Below are 15,680 nucleotides of genomic sequence, written 5' to 3' on the forward strand. Positions count from 1 at the left end.
AAAAAGTAGAATCTTACCAACTTACAAATTTTATTTGATAAAAATTCATGCAAAGCAGTCAGGTTAAGGGGCTTTATAAAAAGCACTGAACTGAAATTGTCCTGATAGGCAAGGAAGGCAGAAAGAGTTCATGTGGTGAGCCTGAGAAAATGAAGAAATCCCACTGGTATGCAGATAAACAAATGTAACTGAAATTCAGTAAAATGGGGCGGGTGTGCATTTGTGATGTGGTCACTCTCTCCGTGTTAATGTTATAAAACGTCACATGCAAATGAAGTAAACAGTAAATAAGTTTTGAGATCCAGTTAGGATCTTTGAGAAAGATCAGGTGAGGAGTCTGGGAAAGGTTGGAGGGATAACTAAACGAGATCATGGGGACTGGCCTTAGCTTTATAAGCAAAAGACAGCGTCCTAAGAATTCTGTGGAACTGTTGGTAGCATTGTTGAGCTTCCTGCTGACTTCGGGACTCAGTAAACAAGCTAAATGTTTTGAGTTACTTGTGTCACCTATTCTATTTTGGAGCCACTGCTTAATCGGAGAAAACCTCAGGCCTCACAGAATGTGGGCTTTATTTATTTCATGTAGGCGCTTTTGTAAATTGGCAAGGGTGTCTAGCAGTGATGGCAGTCGGTTGTCACAGTTAATTATTTTTCTTGACTCCTGCCAAGGAATTTGAGCCCACACAAATGGCTTTGAAAAAGTCGAAAGGAGAATTATCACTAAAGTCTTCCTCTTTATGACTTTCAATTGCATTTATTCATGTAATGGTTTCCTCTGCATGTGGCTTGTTTTATAAATCACCTCAAATCTCCTTTGGAAGTTGTCATGGCATAAATAATATATATCTTTTAAATGTTGATCTTATTACAGTTCAGAAAAGCATAAACCCTCACCTATTAAATCCATTTTTTGACTGAAACCTACAGTTTGCAGGAAATATAAGGGATCTATATTAATTTAAAAAGTTACAGATAAGTAAAGCAGTGCTGGGCAGGGGGAGTTTTTGCAGTTTTTGCAGTTTGATGGGGAGGAGATAAAAGCCTCACTGAAAGATAACATTTTAGCAGAGACCTGGCAGAAGAAAGGGAGTGACCCTGGAAAATAAGCTAGGGGAGAAACACTCCAGATGAGGAAACTAAAGAAAAACAGAGGGTGGGGCTTGAGGCAAGAGTGTACTTGGTGTGTTGAGTCAAGACCAAGGAGTGCACCAAATCAGGGCAGAATGGCAGGAGGTGAGGTTGGGGAGTCCACAGGGGCAGACTGCAGAGGGCTTTTGGGGGCCTCGGGAAGACTGCCTTTACCCTGAGTGAGGTAGGAGTCCTTGGGGTGTTTTGAAGTAAAGAAAGGATGTGATCTGACTTAAGTTTTAAAAAGGATTATTCTGGCTTCTGTCGTTGTTTCAGTTAGGAATACATTTGGTTGCAAGCAACAGAATAACTGACTAATGGTACTTTTAACAAATAGGGGATTATTTTTCTTATTTTTGTTTTTGATGCAAGAGGTTTCTGAAATTGTTTCAATGTTTCCATGAGGCCAGCACAGACCCAGGCTCTTTTGATCTTTCTTTTCCACCATCCTCCACATGTCGACTTTCCTCTCTGTGCTCTTAGTATGTCTGCTGCAGCCCCAGACATCACACCTTTGTTCCTGGCAGAAAGAAGGAAGGAAAGGCACACTAGGGTTTCCACGGGGAAAGCTTTACCTCTGTGTAACAGGCATTTGGACTTGGAAGAGAGGATGAGAGTGCAAAGATTGGCTGTTTTATCCCCTGTAAAAGAAGCAGGAAAAGGAATTGAGGATAGGTGCTAGGTCGGTCATCCTGTCTTCTCTGACAGTCATGATCTATTTAATCTGTGTTGCTTTATCAATTTACCAGGATCTTTCATGTACATTTCCCCCCCCCATTTGGGTCCTATAATGATCGATCCTCTAGGAGAAGGCAAGGAAGGGACCCTAAGCTCCATTTTAGAGAGAAGAAAGTCAAGGCCCTGAGAGCAAGTGACACCTCACAGGTATGTTAATGACAGAGCAGAGACTAGAACAGATGTCACTGACACTCATTCGTTAATTGCTGGCACCTACATTTAGAATCATATGAAAAGCCTGGATTCTGCCCCCAGCAGATGTTCTACCATTTGTTCCCAGCCTCTTCTAGTAAATGAGAGGCTACTGGAAGGCTCCTGCTTTTTTCTGAGGACTTGGAGATTAAAATTACTTTGTGGCTTTTTCTGGTTACCCAAGATCTGAGCGCTTCCAGGCAATGCAGAAAGCCAAAGAGTAAGGAAAAGCATTATTCTAGGAAGGGAAGAGGCAAAGTTGTCCTGGTGACACAGTGGAAGAGTTCCTCAACATTCATGGATAAAATGTTTCCTGCAGAAACATTTAAAATGCACCAGAAGAACTCTCTATGTAAAGAAAGTATATTTTCATTAATTTTGTGAATTGCATAATTATCTTACAAAGATAACAATTGCCCTTCGTCTTTTGACTAAATCTGTGGTTTTCTGTATAAGATTTGCTTAAAGCTGGGTTTCCAAGTAGCTGTGAGAAGCAGAACAGCTGAGCTTCATGCCAGACAGGCATTTTTTTTCTCCTGTCTTAGAGTGGATGCAGCCCGGAGAGGCTCGTGGTGCTCTTTAGATCCATCTTCTGTCCAGGTGTGCGTTCACCCTTCCCTTTCGCAAGACTGATGTTGTTTTATCTGAGAGACTTTGGGACTGAAATAATTAATGACCCCAGCTCTGGGCTGGCTATGAAAGAGTACAGGAAGGCCCTACGTTTAGGCATAAAGAATAAAAATGTTAAAAATGATGAGGCATGGGAATGTTACCTTGTATACGATGCTGGGAACATAAACTACATTTAATCCTTACCACAATTCATGTGAGATGTTACTACTTTTGTCACTAGTTCTCTTTTACAGATAAAGAAACTGAAATTAAGAGATAATTAAATTACTTAAAATTACAACCAATAAGCAACCAAAAACTGGGATTTGGATGCAAGCATGTTCTACTTATCCAGATAGTGTTCTGGACACTAGAGCAACTCTAAGGAAACATTAGGAAAGGTGATAAATTCTATAGAGTCTCAAGGACTGAATTCAGAAATAAGTAACATTAGAGGTATCCTATAAATGGGATTTGTTATGGCTTGATTCAAGGCCAGTTTTGTTGGTTCTCAAATTTCTGTGTGCTTAAGACTCATTTAAGGAGTTTCTTTTAAAACGTAGGTTCCTATGTGGTATATAAAACTGAAAGTAACAAAGGAACAAGACAAACAAAAACTCATAGACAATAGTTTAGTGGTTACCAGAAGTTAAGGAGGGAGTGAAGGAGGGAGAAGTTAAGGAGTTGGTAGATGAGGGTAAAAGGGATCAAATATATGGTGACGGAAGGAGAGCTGACTCTGGGTGTTGAACACACAATGTGATATGTAGATGATGCATTACAGAATTGTACACCTGAAACCTATATAACTTTACTAACCATTGTCACTCCAATAAACTTATTTAAGAAAAAAAAAATACGTAGGTTCCTGGGGTCAGACCCAGAGGTTCTGATTAAGTAGGAGTGAGGCAGAATCTGGGAATCCACATTTCAGTAAGTGTCTAGACGACTTGGATGCAGGTGTCCTGCAAGTGACATTTTGTGAAATATTGCTCAAAATTGCAGTTCAGTGGTCAGAACCACAGCAGACGTTCAGGAGGCTTCCAGCGTCACATCCAGCAGTTGGTAGGAAACAGATTGATGCACTGCTCACAGATGAAGGTAAACAGGCTCTCTCCAGTGGGGACTTTCCCTGTTTATTCCCACTTGGCACTGAGAACTCAGAGAAAATACAGAAGTAGAACAGCCCCTTTTGGAGGTGAGAATACAGAAATTAAAAAAAATAATAATACTGAAAGGGAAACACACAGCATGCTCTATTTACTTTTCCCGCTTACTTTGATTCTATAATTTTTTTATTTCCCTCACACAGCCAGGCACACTAGAAGGGATTCTCAGAGGATGCTAAAAATACCGCTCTTGTCATTACAGACTCTACATCCCCACTGCTTTCTTTCTTTTCTGAATCCTTGGTGGAAAATGTGTGTGTTGTCTTTTGCCTTTCGTCCCATAAGAATTAGGTTCCCGGGGTCTGAATTACATTTTTTTTCCTTAGGATTTATTCTTTTAACAACTTTCCTATATAGGGTACATCAGTGTTAGCTATAATCACGTTGTATATTACATCCCTAGTACTGATTTATGTTATAACCAGAAGGTTATACCTTTTGACCACTTGACCACCTTCCCTCACTCTCTGCCTCTGGTGACCACAAGACTGATTGATCTCCTGATCACTTTTTCTATGTTTTTTTTTTTTTTTTTTTAAGATTCCATGCATAAGAGAGATTGTACAATATTTGTCATTTCCTATCTGACTTATTTCTCTTAGCATAATATCTTCAGGATCCATCCATGTTGTTGCAAATAGTGGGATTTACTCTGTTTTTCATGGTTGAAAAATATTCCCGTGTGTGTGTGTGTGGGTGTGTGTGTGTGTGTGTGTGTACCACAACTTCATCACTATTCATTCTCTGATGGTCCTTTAGGTTGTTTCCATGTCTTGGCTATTATAAATAATGCTGTTTTGAACATGGGGGTGCAGATATCTTTTCCAGTTAGTGGTTTTGTTTCCTTTGGAAATATTCCCAGAACTGGGATTGCTGGGCCATAAGGTAGTTCTATTTTTAATTTTTGAGGATCCTCATGCTGTTTTCCATTGTAAAAAACAGCTGCACCAATTTACAATCACACCAACACTGCACACAGGTGCCCTGTTCTCCACATCTATGTTAACATTTGCTATCTTGTCTTTGACAAGATATTCTAACAGATATGAGGTGATATCTCATCGAGGTTTTAATTTCCATTTCCCTAATGGCTAGTGATGTTGAGCATCTTTTATGTAACTATTGGTCTTTCTTATACCTTCTTTGAAGAAATATCAATTTGGGTCCTTAGCCCATTTTTTAAAAATTGGATTATTTTATTTATTTATTTTTTGCTATTGGGTTGTTGGAATTCTTTATATACATTGTATATTAACCCCTTATCAGATATACGGTTTGCAATTGTTCTCCCCATTTTATAGGTTATGTTTCTAGTTTGTTGATGGTTTCTTTGTTGTGCAGAAGCTTTAAAGTTTGTAGTCCCACTGGTTTACCTTTGATTTTCTTGCTTGTACTTTGATATCCTAAAAGTCATTATCAAGACCCATGTCAAAGAGCTTTATTCCTATGTTTTCTTCCAGAGGTTTCATGGTTTCAGGTCTTATATTTAAATCTTTAATCCATTTTGAGTTAATTTTTGTGAGTAGTATAAGATATGGTCCAGTTTTATTCTTTTACATGTGAATTTCCAGTTATTCCAGCACCACTCATTGAAGAGACTGTCCTTTCCCCATTATATATTCTTGACTTTCTTGTCAAATATTAGTTGATCGTATATACTTGGTTTCCTTTCTGGGCTCTTGATTCTTTTCCATTGGTCTGTTTGCCTGTTTTTATGCCAGTATCATACTGTTATGATAACTAGCTTTGTAGTATAGCTTGAATCAGGACGACAATGCCTCTTGCTTTGGTCTTTCTCAGGATTTCTTTGGTCATTTGAGATCTTTTGTGGTTCTGAGTTACTTTTGTGATAGGTTCTTAACTCTCTGGCCAAATCCACCAAATCCACATTGAGGCCAAATGTTCAGGTCTCCTGGAGGTCACTTAGACCTGACATCGGGCTGAGTGACAGTTTTGTTTTAAATAGGGAACTTTGCCTGGCAACAAAAAGAACAAAACGAAACAAAAACCCCAAGGCTATAGTCCTAAAATAAATTTGTTCCTTCATTCAACAAATGTTTATTGAGTGTCTGTTGTTGATCAAGTGCCAGGTGCTAAGCTAATAAATAATTTATGATTAAAATAATTGATCTAGAAAATCACATTGTCTTTAGTTTCCTGTTGAAAACCTTTAAAATTTGCTTCCTTATTCTATATTATAAACTTATTTGAATATATTAATAAGTAAATCATTTTTGAGCATTTACTATGCCTGTTCCGTGGAGCGCTATATATTTTTAGTGTCTGGAGAATTCTACATATGTTTGGATGTCTAAAGAATCACAGAGGGTTAAGAGCAGAGACTTAAGAGTCAAACTAACTTTGGGTCACATCTTGCTTCTGCTTCCTTTTAGCAGAGTGAACTCAGGCAAGTTACTTCTTCCTCTAAGCCTCATTAAAGAAACAAACTGTAAAGTATACCTTTAAAAAACGTTCTAAAGATTAAATAACTATAGAATGTAAAGCATTTGGCACCTATTTAATATTTAATAAATTTCAATTAATATTGTTATTGAGGTTTATCAGTTGCGCACAAGGAGCCTGTAGTCCAGCTAATGACATTTCACCTTATTTGAAAGTGAAATGAAAAGCAGTATGATGAGTACCAGATCAGTCAGAGCAACAAGATGTGCTGTTGGCAGTCGGAGCAAGAGGTGTTGGGAAGAGCCTCTCAGAAGAGCCAGTCTTAAAGATACAGTACAGACAAAGCATGAAGCCACACTCTGACTATATTTGCAAATTAATCTTCCGTGTGCAGTACTCTTTGTTTGTGCTATACAAATCAAGACATGTTAGAAACATAAGAGGCAGAGGAAGAACAACAATTATTTCTGCAAGGGAAAATTAAAGCATGTGTTAGTATTTTACTCTAGGAACCTGGCTCCTAATCCTTCTGGTCCATGAGCCATTTTGGAAAGGCACACACTCACACACACACACACATGCCTCTAACAGAGAAGTTACAAATAGTAAGTGCTGAGTAAACATGTGTTGATGAATGAATGTGATTGCCCTATTTTCTGATTGATTTTGCAAAGCCACAAAGCAATTTTAGTAAAAAACAACTTATCTGGAATGGAGGATGGGTAACGGTTGAAGTTATACTAGTTGCATTATAGCCAGGGTAATCATAAAAATCTGTCATTCAAAATGAGACACCTTTGAGAATAAAAAGGGCTCTTTGTGAATAACTAGGCTAAGATGACAAGCGTCAACCTAGTTTGTCCTGGGTAAATAGGCATAGATGGGTAGCCTAATTATACTTTTAAGTTATCAAATACCTATCAGAAATAGTCATTTTTTATCAGAAATAAATTCATAGATACTATAAAAATTAGCTTGCACAGGTTCAGTCATGCAAATACTATGAGAAACTTGTGTTTAAAATAAAAGAAATGAAAGCTAACATTTATTGAATGCTTATTAGCTAGCCATTATCTCTCTCAATCATAGATATATAGCTCAGAGAGAGATATAAATTCCTCAAGGTTTCATTACTAGATAGAAATGAGGCTTTAATTCCAGATCTGTCTGACTTGGGACATTATCAGAATATACACTTACAGTTCTAGTCTCAAACAGAAAGATGTTTAATACCTGTGTTTAAGTAAAAATTGTGATTCTTAGAAAAAGTTATAGTGTCTCAGAAACAGCAAGAGAATTTGAGAGGAAGTGGTAGATTGGACCTTTCCATGAAGGTTGGAGTCTCTCTTCCTGCAATCCCTAATACTCAGAAGTTGAGTATTTTCAACTTACCCTTTGCCGTGTGCTTTTTTTCATGGTGATGAGTGCTGTTATCTTCAACTGGTTTAGTACATAGTAACCTTGTCTGTATGTAAGAGACTAGACCAGGGTTACTTGGTAATTCCCATCTTGAACCTGAGCTCTGCTCTCCCCTCAGGTTTTGACCAAGAATGGGCACATCTAAAGGATGATGATGATGTTGCATGAGGAACAGAGGAGCCGATGACCTTGAATCTAGGAGCATAGTACTGGCCGGAGTCAGATCTCTGTTCTCAGATTCTGATTCAGGCATGCAGTAGCTGTGTGGCTTCTGACAAGATACTTCACGTCTCTGAGCAGGGCCGGCTTTATGGACGTGTGACCTGTGCAGTCACACAGGGCTTGGTGTTCAGGAAGACCCTGCTCTTGGTTGAGTGCTCTGCTGTCCCTATCTTGAAATTGGTAATAATTTGTTTTAAACAAGGAGCCCCACCTCTTCATTTCGCACTAGGTCTTGCAAATTATGTAACGGGTCTTGTTTCCAAGCCTTGGCTTATTCACCTGTAGCTCAGGTATAGTAATATTTTCTTCACTGTAGGGTACATGGGATCCTTCTAGGAAAGGATATTCAGGCGGGCAGGTACAATCAGACAGTGAGTTTAATCCAAACTGAAAGGAAGGTTGAATTTGGCTATCACATGGTGTCGACTTCTCACATTGTTGGTTTATCTAGCAGTGGACATGTGCCAGAAGGTGGAGGGAGGAAATCCAAGTGCTCTTTTTAAAAAGAATACTGAGGAGACATTAGAAACACAGGCAACCTAGTATAGAACTGTGGTCACACAGTATGGCATGAAGATGAGAGAGGTTTCGCTTTCCTTTAGCAAAGCTGGGTGGTGGTGCCACAGTGTTGGTGCTGGCATTGGTGCCAGGGCTTGGTGTACTGGATTTAGCCCAGTGCCAGCGGCAGTGCCAATAGTGGTGGTAAAGTTCCCTTTTAGGTTTTGAGGGATGTCAGAGAGCCAGGCAACAGATACACCCACTATCACTATCACCTTGAAAATGAACTGATATCATTGTGGGAGGAAGAGGAGGAAAATGACAGATGCCAGGCAGTTCCTTAGGCATCGCATTAAAAACATGTAAGAAATGTCCTACATTTTCTGAGAAATAATTGGAATGGTTTTTGAAAAGAGTTGGAGGTGCTATAAAAACTAGTGAGGAAATGATGTCAGAGAAAGGTGGTTGTAGATAAAATTAAGACCGGTCTTGCATTCTGAGTTACTGTGTTTCTCCGAAAATAAGCCCTCGCATGATTTTTCAGGATGACATCCCCTGAACATAAGCCCTAATGCATCTTTTGGATCAAAAATTAATGTAAGACCCAGTCTTATTTTCGGAGAAACACAATACTGTGGTCGGTGACATATAGGTGACCTCAACATATGAGTCTCTTTTACTTCTATTAATTAATAATGGGAAGAATTGAATTTCAATTATATGTAAGGAAACATAACATTCAAGCAAAGTCATAACTTGAACACCAAGAGCAAGGAAAAAACAATCCTTAATAAAAATGTTATTAATTCATCCCTTCTTCATAAAAAACGATGATGGATTATTATGGTGGTGTTAGAAAGGTTCTTATTTATTACTCAGACTTCTTGGCTCATGAAATTGAAGGCGTTTTAGTATGCAAGTGAGGTATTCTGTTCACGAACCTACATTTATCCCGTAGTTTTAAATATGGATAGCAAATCAGCACATATCCCCAATTAGCCAATGCTGTCATGTCTTTCATTAATAAGTATCCGCAAAATTATGTTAATTTCTGGTTATGCGTGGATAAAAGTAGTTGTCCCCTTAGTAGCTGAACTTTGGTATCATAAAGTCCTTTGAGAGCAGGGATAGATAAAGAACTGATGATGGATTCATAGCAGCAAATTGTAAAATGGCTAGACCAATGGAAGAGACAAAAATGACAAAAAGATAATGCACCATCCATATCTGGGAGGAGTGGAGGTAAAGACAGGACTTAAACTATTGATTTCACACTTTGTGCCACGTCCTTTTTTGTTTTTTTTAAGGCCAAACTGAAAAGCAGATTCCTCAATCTGTCGTGCCTGCCATAGAGAAGAAATATGCCATTTAACAAGTACTTTGCCCAGGTGTTTTTGCTCCTACCAGCTGGCAACTACAGAGTATAGCACTGTCTTATACTCACAGGGAGACATTACAACAAGTTCCTGGGGAGTTAACAAATAGAAAATATCCAGGCGCGCTCAGCAGGAATAAAGCTTTAATATTCTTATCCCACTGAAGGTAGTGGAAAGTGTTCATTAGAACAGTTGCTCAAATGAGTCACATTTATAACGGCCTCCCAACCTGTGTTTCTTTACTGGATGCTATTCTGAAGCTAGCGTTTCCTCAGCTACAACTTGCTGCAAACAGGTCAGGAACTCTGCTCTGAAGGGTTGCAGAATGTAGAGAGCATTGTTTTCATTTAATGTTTGAACCATTTTAGTTTATAGCCTATGTGAGAATATTTACCCCAAAGAACTTTATATTTTGGCTTACTTTTGAATGGTCTAAGCTAAATTTATTGCTTAGAAACATAAACAACGGTTTGAACTCTACATTTTCTTGCCCTTTTAGTGACCAAACGGATATAATGTCATACTTCAGCCCTGAGCTTGATTAATTCACTGCACCTTTATGTTGATCTGAAAGGAATGAATGACTCCTGGAAGATTTTGCTCTCATTTGAAATACCATCTGTTAAATTGCAAAATTATATTCTACGCATTTGTTTGTTTTAATTGATGGTTACTTTCTAAGAACAACTTAGAAACATTAAGGAAATTTCACTTACAGTTGTGACCTTGGAAAAGATGCAGAATGTTATCACTTCATGACTTTGGCAGAGTCCTTTAAACCAAAAAATTATTCCAACAGCATAATTTTATTTCATTTGCTGACAGTTCCAGGCTCCTGGTACAAAGTCTATATTTTCTTATTCATAGAAAATCTTTTCTTCTCAGAGACATAACTTTAGATATCCTTGGATACTAAAATATGTTGTTGTATTTATATTACACAAATCCAAAGAGAAACTTCAGGGAGAAAAGAAACTAATATTTCCTTGACGTTTCCTACAAGCAAGTAGCTCAAAAGAAATTTGAAACCAAGAGACAGAATTCAGAAAGGAAAATGACAGGAATTAAATAATCATAACTTCTGTTGTTGATGATAAAAACTTTATTTTCAATACATGGAACATTTGTTTAAAAGACATTTTCATATCATTGGCACTTTTTTCCCCCTTTAACTAATGTTTTACAGGATCATGCCTTTAGAGAAGGGAGATATGCTAACTATGCCGAAATATTTAAGATCCCATAGAATTATCTAATTTCTTTTTGTAGCAATAAATAAAACCATATCGAATAATATGAGTTGGATGAGGTGGCTGAGAATGATGTCATGCAGTAAACACACACAAACTCAAAAGTGTAATCGTGATTGGACGAACCACAGGGGAAGGTGGGACTCAATGCTCAATATATTTATTTTCACTTGTTTCAACTCCAGCATTTAAGGATCTGTCAAGATATTTTGGATAATGCAGATCCAGTGAATGCAATATAAAATTTTATGAGACCGAGAGGAAGCATACTACAAAATTCTTTATCCTCTGTGAGGTACTTTTTAAAAATGAATTCAAATGAAATACAATAAAGGAGTTTTTCTCAAAGTAATTATATTGAGGTTTGGTAATTCTGTCCAAAGCACCATCTTAGAACCTTTAAAACCATATGAGAACCACAAAGTTATTTTTTTTTATGTGATGCAAAAAGATGACATCTTTTAGGAAGAGACTTTTCTCAAAGAGAATAACTTTATGCTCTAAGTCAGGGTCGGTAAACCATGACTCATGTGCCAAATCCTACCTGCCTTGGTTTGGTCCATGAGTTTGGAATGACTTTCACATTTTTACAAAAGTTCACATTTATTGAATGCTTGTTCCACACCAGGTGCTACACACCCCAACTCACTTAATCACTATACTCTAATGAGGTTGGCACTACAACAGTCCCCATTTATCCGTGAGGAAACTGAAACAGAGAGATGCAGCATCACCCAGCTAATAAGTGGCAGAGCCAAGATGTGGGCAGGTTGACTCTAGAATCCTTGATTTCAAGCAGCATGCTGTGCTACTTCTGAAAGTCTAAACTTGCTAACATGCCATGTACTTTCTTCTACCACTTGTTTTATCCTTATTCTACAACAGCTCTCTCCAGATATCTGGCTCCAGACATATGAAACACTTTACAATTCCCAATATATCGTCTAACCTTTGCAGGCTGTGGATTTTCACTAAGGGCTGTCCCTCTGACTGGAATGCTCTTCTCCCATCTCTTATCTTTCCAAGCCCTGCCCAACCTTCAAGAACTAGTTATTACCGTAATAACCAACTAGAAGATAAAATGCTTTTCATAATAACACCCAAACTTTTAGTTATCGACTAAACAAAGAAGACATTTCCAGAATCATAGGAGAAAACTTGAATAAGTAGAATGATATTCATGTTTTTAAATTGTTGAAAAATCTCAAAAGAAAAATAATATTTCATGACACGTGAAGATTTCAGTGTCCGTAAATAGTTGTTGGAACACAGACATGTTCATTCATTTAGGTATCATTTATTATATATTGCCTGTTAAGTATAGCTGCTTTTGTGCTGTAATGACACAGTAGCATTTTTACAACAGAAAACATTGAACTTGCAAAACTTAAACTATTTACTATCTGGCGCTTTACAGGAAAAGTTTGCCAACTCCTCTTCTGTATTATTTAATTGCTGATCTACGATTGAATAACGAAAAAGTAAGTAGTTTTTAGAGTTAAACTGGGCTTTACGTCATAATTATTTATGGACTAACATTATGAGCACACAATCATAACATGTTTGATTGGCCCATAGTATTCTCTTGCATTGGCATGTAGTGGCTGCCCAATAAATATTTTTTTTTGAAGAACTAGATGAATGAATTGACACACAAAACTGAAAAATATCAGTACTAAAAAGAATAATCCAATTTAGCCATGTACTTTTCCTTCTGATTTAGTTTAAACTGTAGTTTTGAAGACTTGTTTAATTTAGTAGTATTTGTCAAGTCCCTGAAGTAATTAATTGCCACAAATTTAAAAATAATACGTTTATGGAATCACAAACTATATTTGCGTTTGATTTAACTCAGCTAAATGCTATCCTAATTAGATGCTGAGTGTTCTAGGTGTTCCTGTTCCCAATTTATTTTTTATGGTTCCTTTGTGTCATGCAGTATTAAAAATATATGCAAATCTCAATGATTAGCCACAGGAAGAGATGGAAGCTTCTGTGATCTGTAATCATCAATTTATACATAAATAAATTGATTTGTAGAGAGTCAATAATTAGATGGCCTTGGAATATAAATCTGAGATTTCTACTGCATGTAGAATGGCTTTCTTCTAGTAGATTCTTCTGGTTCTCAGTCTAAGGCTTCCATGATTATTGATTATAATTATTTTTAAAGTTAATGACTCTCTTGGGTCTTTTTTTGAGGCTGGAGTAAGTCCAAAATGCTAAACTTCTGAGTTAGTAAACAAATCAATCTCTAAATCTCATCCAACAGGTTCTTTCCTGGAAGCCATGTAAATTAGAAGCATGGAGTTCTATAATTTCATTAATAATACCACATCAGCATGGTTTAATAAGTCACAGATACAACATTTAGGTTTTAGAGCTGGAGACAGCGTTACTGTGAGAGGGAATTAGTTGTATAACTCTTAATGTGAGGAATTTTTAAAACGTTTTAGAACAGACAGAAAAACTTTCCTAGATAAAGAATATTAAAATATTAATTAATTTATTTTTATGATAATTTAAGTTAGAACTAGAAAAGGATTTAACAGTTAGCACTTTAAAGGATATTTTAGTTGAAATTCAACATTTGTTTGCTACGAATATGTGAAACTCAATTGACACTATTGACTGTGTTAAATGACCTTTATTTCTATGGTTTTTAAAGGCACATATGAATGATCACTAAAATATAGTTGGTAAAAATGAGTTACATAAAAGTACTTTCTAGGAAGTTAAGAAGAAAAATTAGAACTAATTACAACTATGAAATTATAACTATGTAACATGATTTTGCATATAAACCTTTAAAAACATTTGAATATGCCAATTCATAAATACCAAATAAGTCACACAACTTGCAGGTATGTTGTTATACTGCATAATAATATAATGAACTCGACCCCCAAATCAAAAAACAGAACACTATTAAAAGTATCATCCTGCATCCCTTCAGAGGTAGTGATTATTTTGAATTATTTTTATCGTTTCCGTGTCTTTATTTCAAAGTTTTATATATTATGAAACAAAAAATATTGTGTGATTTTGCTTACATTTGAACTTTTGTAATTTTTTAATCTCTGATATCATACTGCATATAGCTGTAGCTAGAACTTCTAGTACTATGTCAAATAAAAGTGGTGAAAGTGGACATCCTTGTCTTATTCCTGATCTTAAGGAGGAATGCTTGTAGCTTTTCCCCATTGATTGTGATATTAGCTGTGGGTTTGTCATATGTGGCATTTATTATGTTGAGATATATTCCTTCTATTCCCACTTTGCTGATAGTTTTTATCATAAATGGATGCTGGAGTTTCTCAAATGTTTTTTCTATTAATATGATCGTATGATTTTTATTTCTTATTTTGTTTATGTGATGTATCACATTTATTGATTTATGGATATTGAACCAATTTTGCATACCAGGAATAAATCACACTTGATTATGGTGTATGATCTTTTCAATGTATTGCTGAATTCTGTTTACTAATATTTTGTTGAGGATTTTTGCATCAATGTTCATCAGGGATATTGGCCTACAATTTTTTTTTTTTTTTTTGTAATGTCTTTGTCTGGTATTGGAATCAGGGTAATGGTAGCCTCGTACAATAAGCTGGGCAGCCTCCCCTCCTCTTCCATTTTTTGGAATAGTGTAAGAAGAATAGCTGTTAATTCTTTTCTGAGTGTTTTGTAAAATTCACCAGTGAAACCATCTAGTCCAGGACTTCTTCTGTTTTTTTGGGAGCTTATTGATTATTGATTCGATTTCATTAGTAGTAATTGGTTGGTTCAGATTTTGTGTTTCTTCTTGATTCAGCCTTGGAAGATAGTATGCTTCCAGAAATTTATCCATTTTGTCCAATTTTCCAATTTGTCAGCACATAATTGCTTGTAGTGTTTTTTTAATTTCTTTGGTGTCCATTGTCACTTCTCTTTCATTTCTGATTTTATTTATTTGCATTCTCTCTTTGGAGTGAAATGCTCTAAAAATATCAATTAAATCCATCTGGTCTAGAGTGTTATTTAAGGCCGCTGTTTTCTTGTTGATTTTCTGTCTGGATGATCTATTCTTCTAAATGAAGTCCTTTTAACATTTTTTATAATACTGGCTTGGTGGTAACAAATTCCTTTAGCTTTTTCTTGTATGGGAAGCTCTTCATCTCTTCTTCAATTTTAAATGACTGCCTTGCTGGGTAGAGCAGTATTGGTTGTAGGCCCTTGCTTTTCATCATTTTGAATATTTCCCGTCACTCCCTTCTGGCTGGTAAAGTTTCTGTTGCAAAATCAGCTGACAGTCTTATGGGAGCTCCCTTGTAACTAGTTGTCTTTCTCTTGCTGCTTTTAGCATTCTCTCTTTGTTTTTAACCTTTGCCATTTTAATTATAACGTCTTGGTGTGGGCCTGTTTGGTTTCATCTTGTTTGGGATTCTCTGCACTTCCTGGGCTTGTATGTCTAATTCCTTCACCACGTTATGGAAGTTTTCAGTCATTATTTCTTCAAATAGGTCCCTTGCTCTCTCTCTTCTCCTTTGGTACCTCTATGATGTGAATGTTGTTACACTTCATGTTATCCCAAAGGTCCCTTAGACTACCTTGTTTTTTGTTTTTGTTTTTGTTTTTAATTATTATTTTCTTTCTGTTGTTCCTAATGGGTGTTTTCTGCTACCTTGTCT

General features: G+C 36.6%; 1 protein-coding gene across 7 annotated transcripts in view; it reads left to right on the top strand.

Moving 5' to 3' along the window:
• The window catches only part of TMEM117 (transmembrane protein 117), a 395,739-nt gene that overhangs the window by 148,139 nt on the left and 231,920 nt on the right, over positions 1-15,680 (top strand). For 2 of the 7 annotated variants that reach the window (XM_081058190.1, XM_081058192.1), the window contains exon 4: positions 12,425-12,488. The exons of the other annotated variants lie outside the window; for them this stretch is intronic. The gene's annotated coding sequence lies outside the window, so the exon portion shown is untranslated. The remainder of the gene's footprint in view (positions 1-12,424; positions 12,489-15,680) is intronic. 7 annotated transcript variants of the gene reach the window in all.

The sequence above is a fragment of the Rhinolophus hipposideros genome (assembly GCF_964194185.1).
Source record: "Rhinolophus hipposideros genome assembly, chromosome: 9".
Classification (NCBI taxonomy): domain Eukaryota; kingdom Metazoa; phylum Chordata; class Mammalia; order Chiroptera; family Rhinolophidae; genus Rhinolophus; species Rhinolophus hipposideros.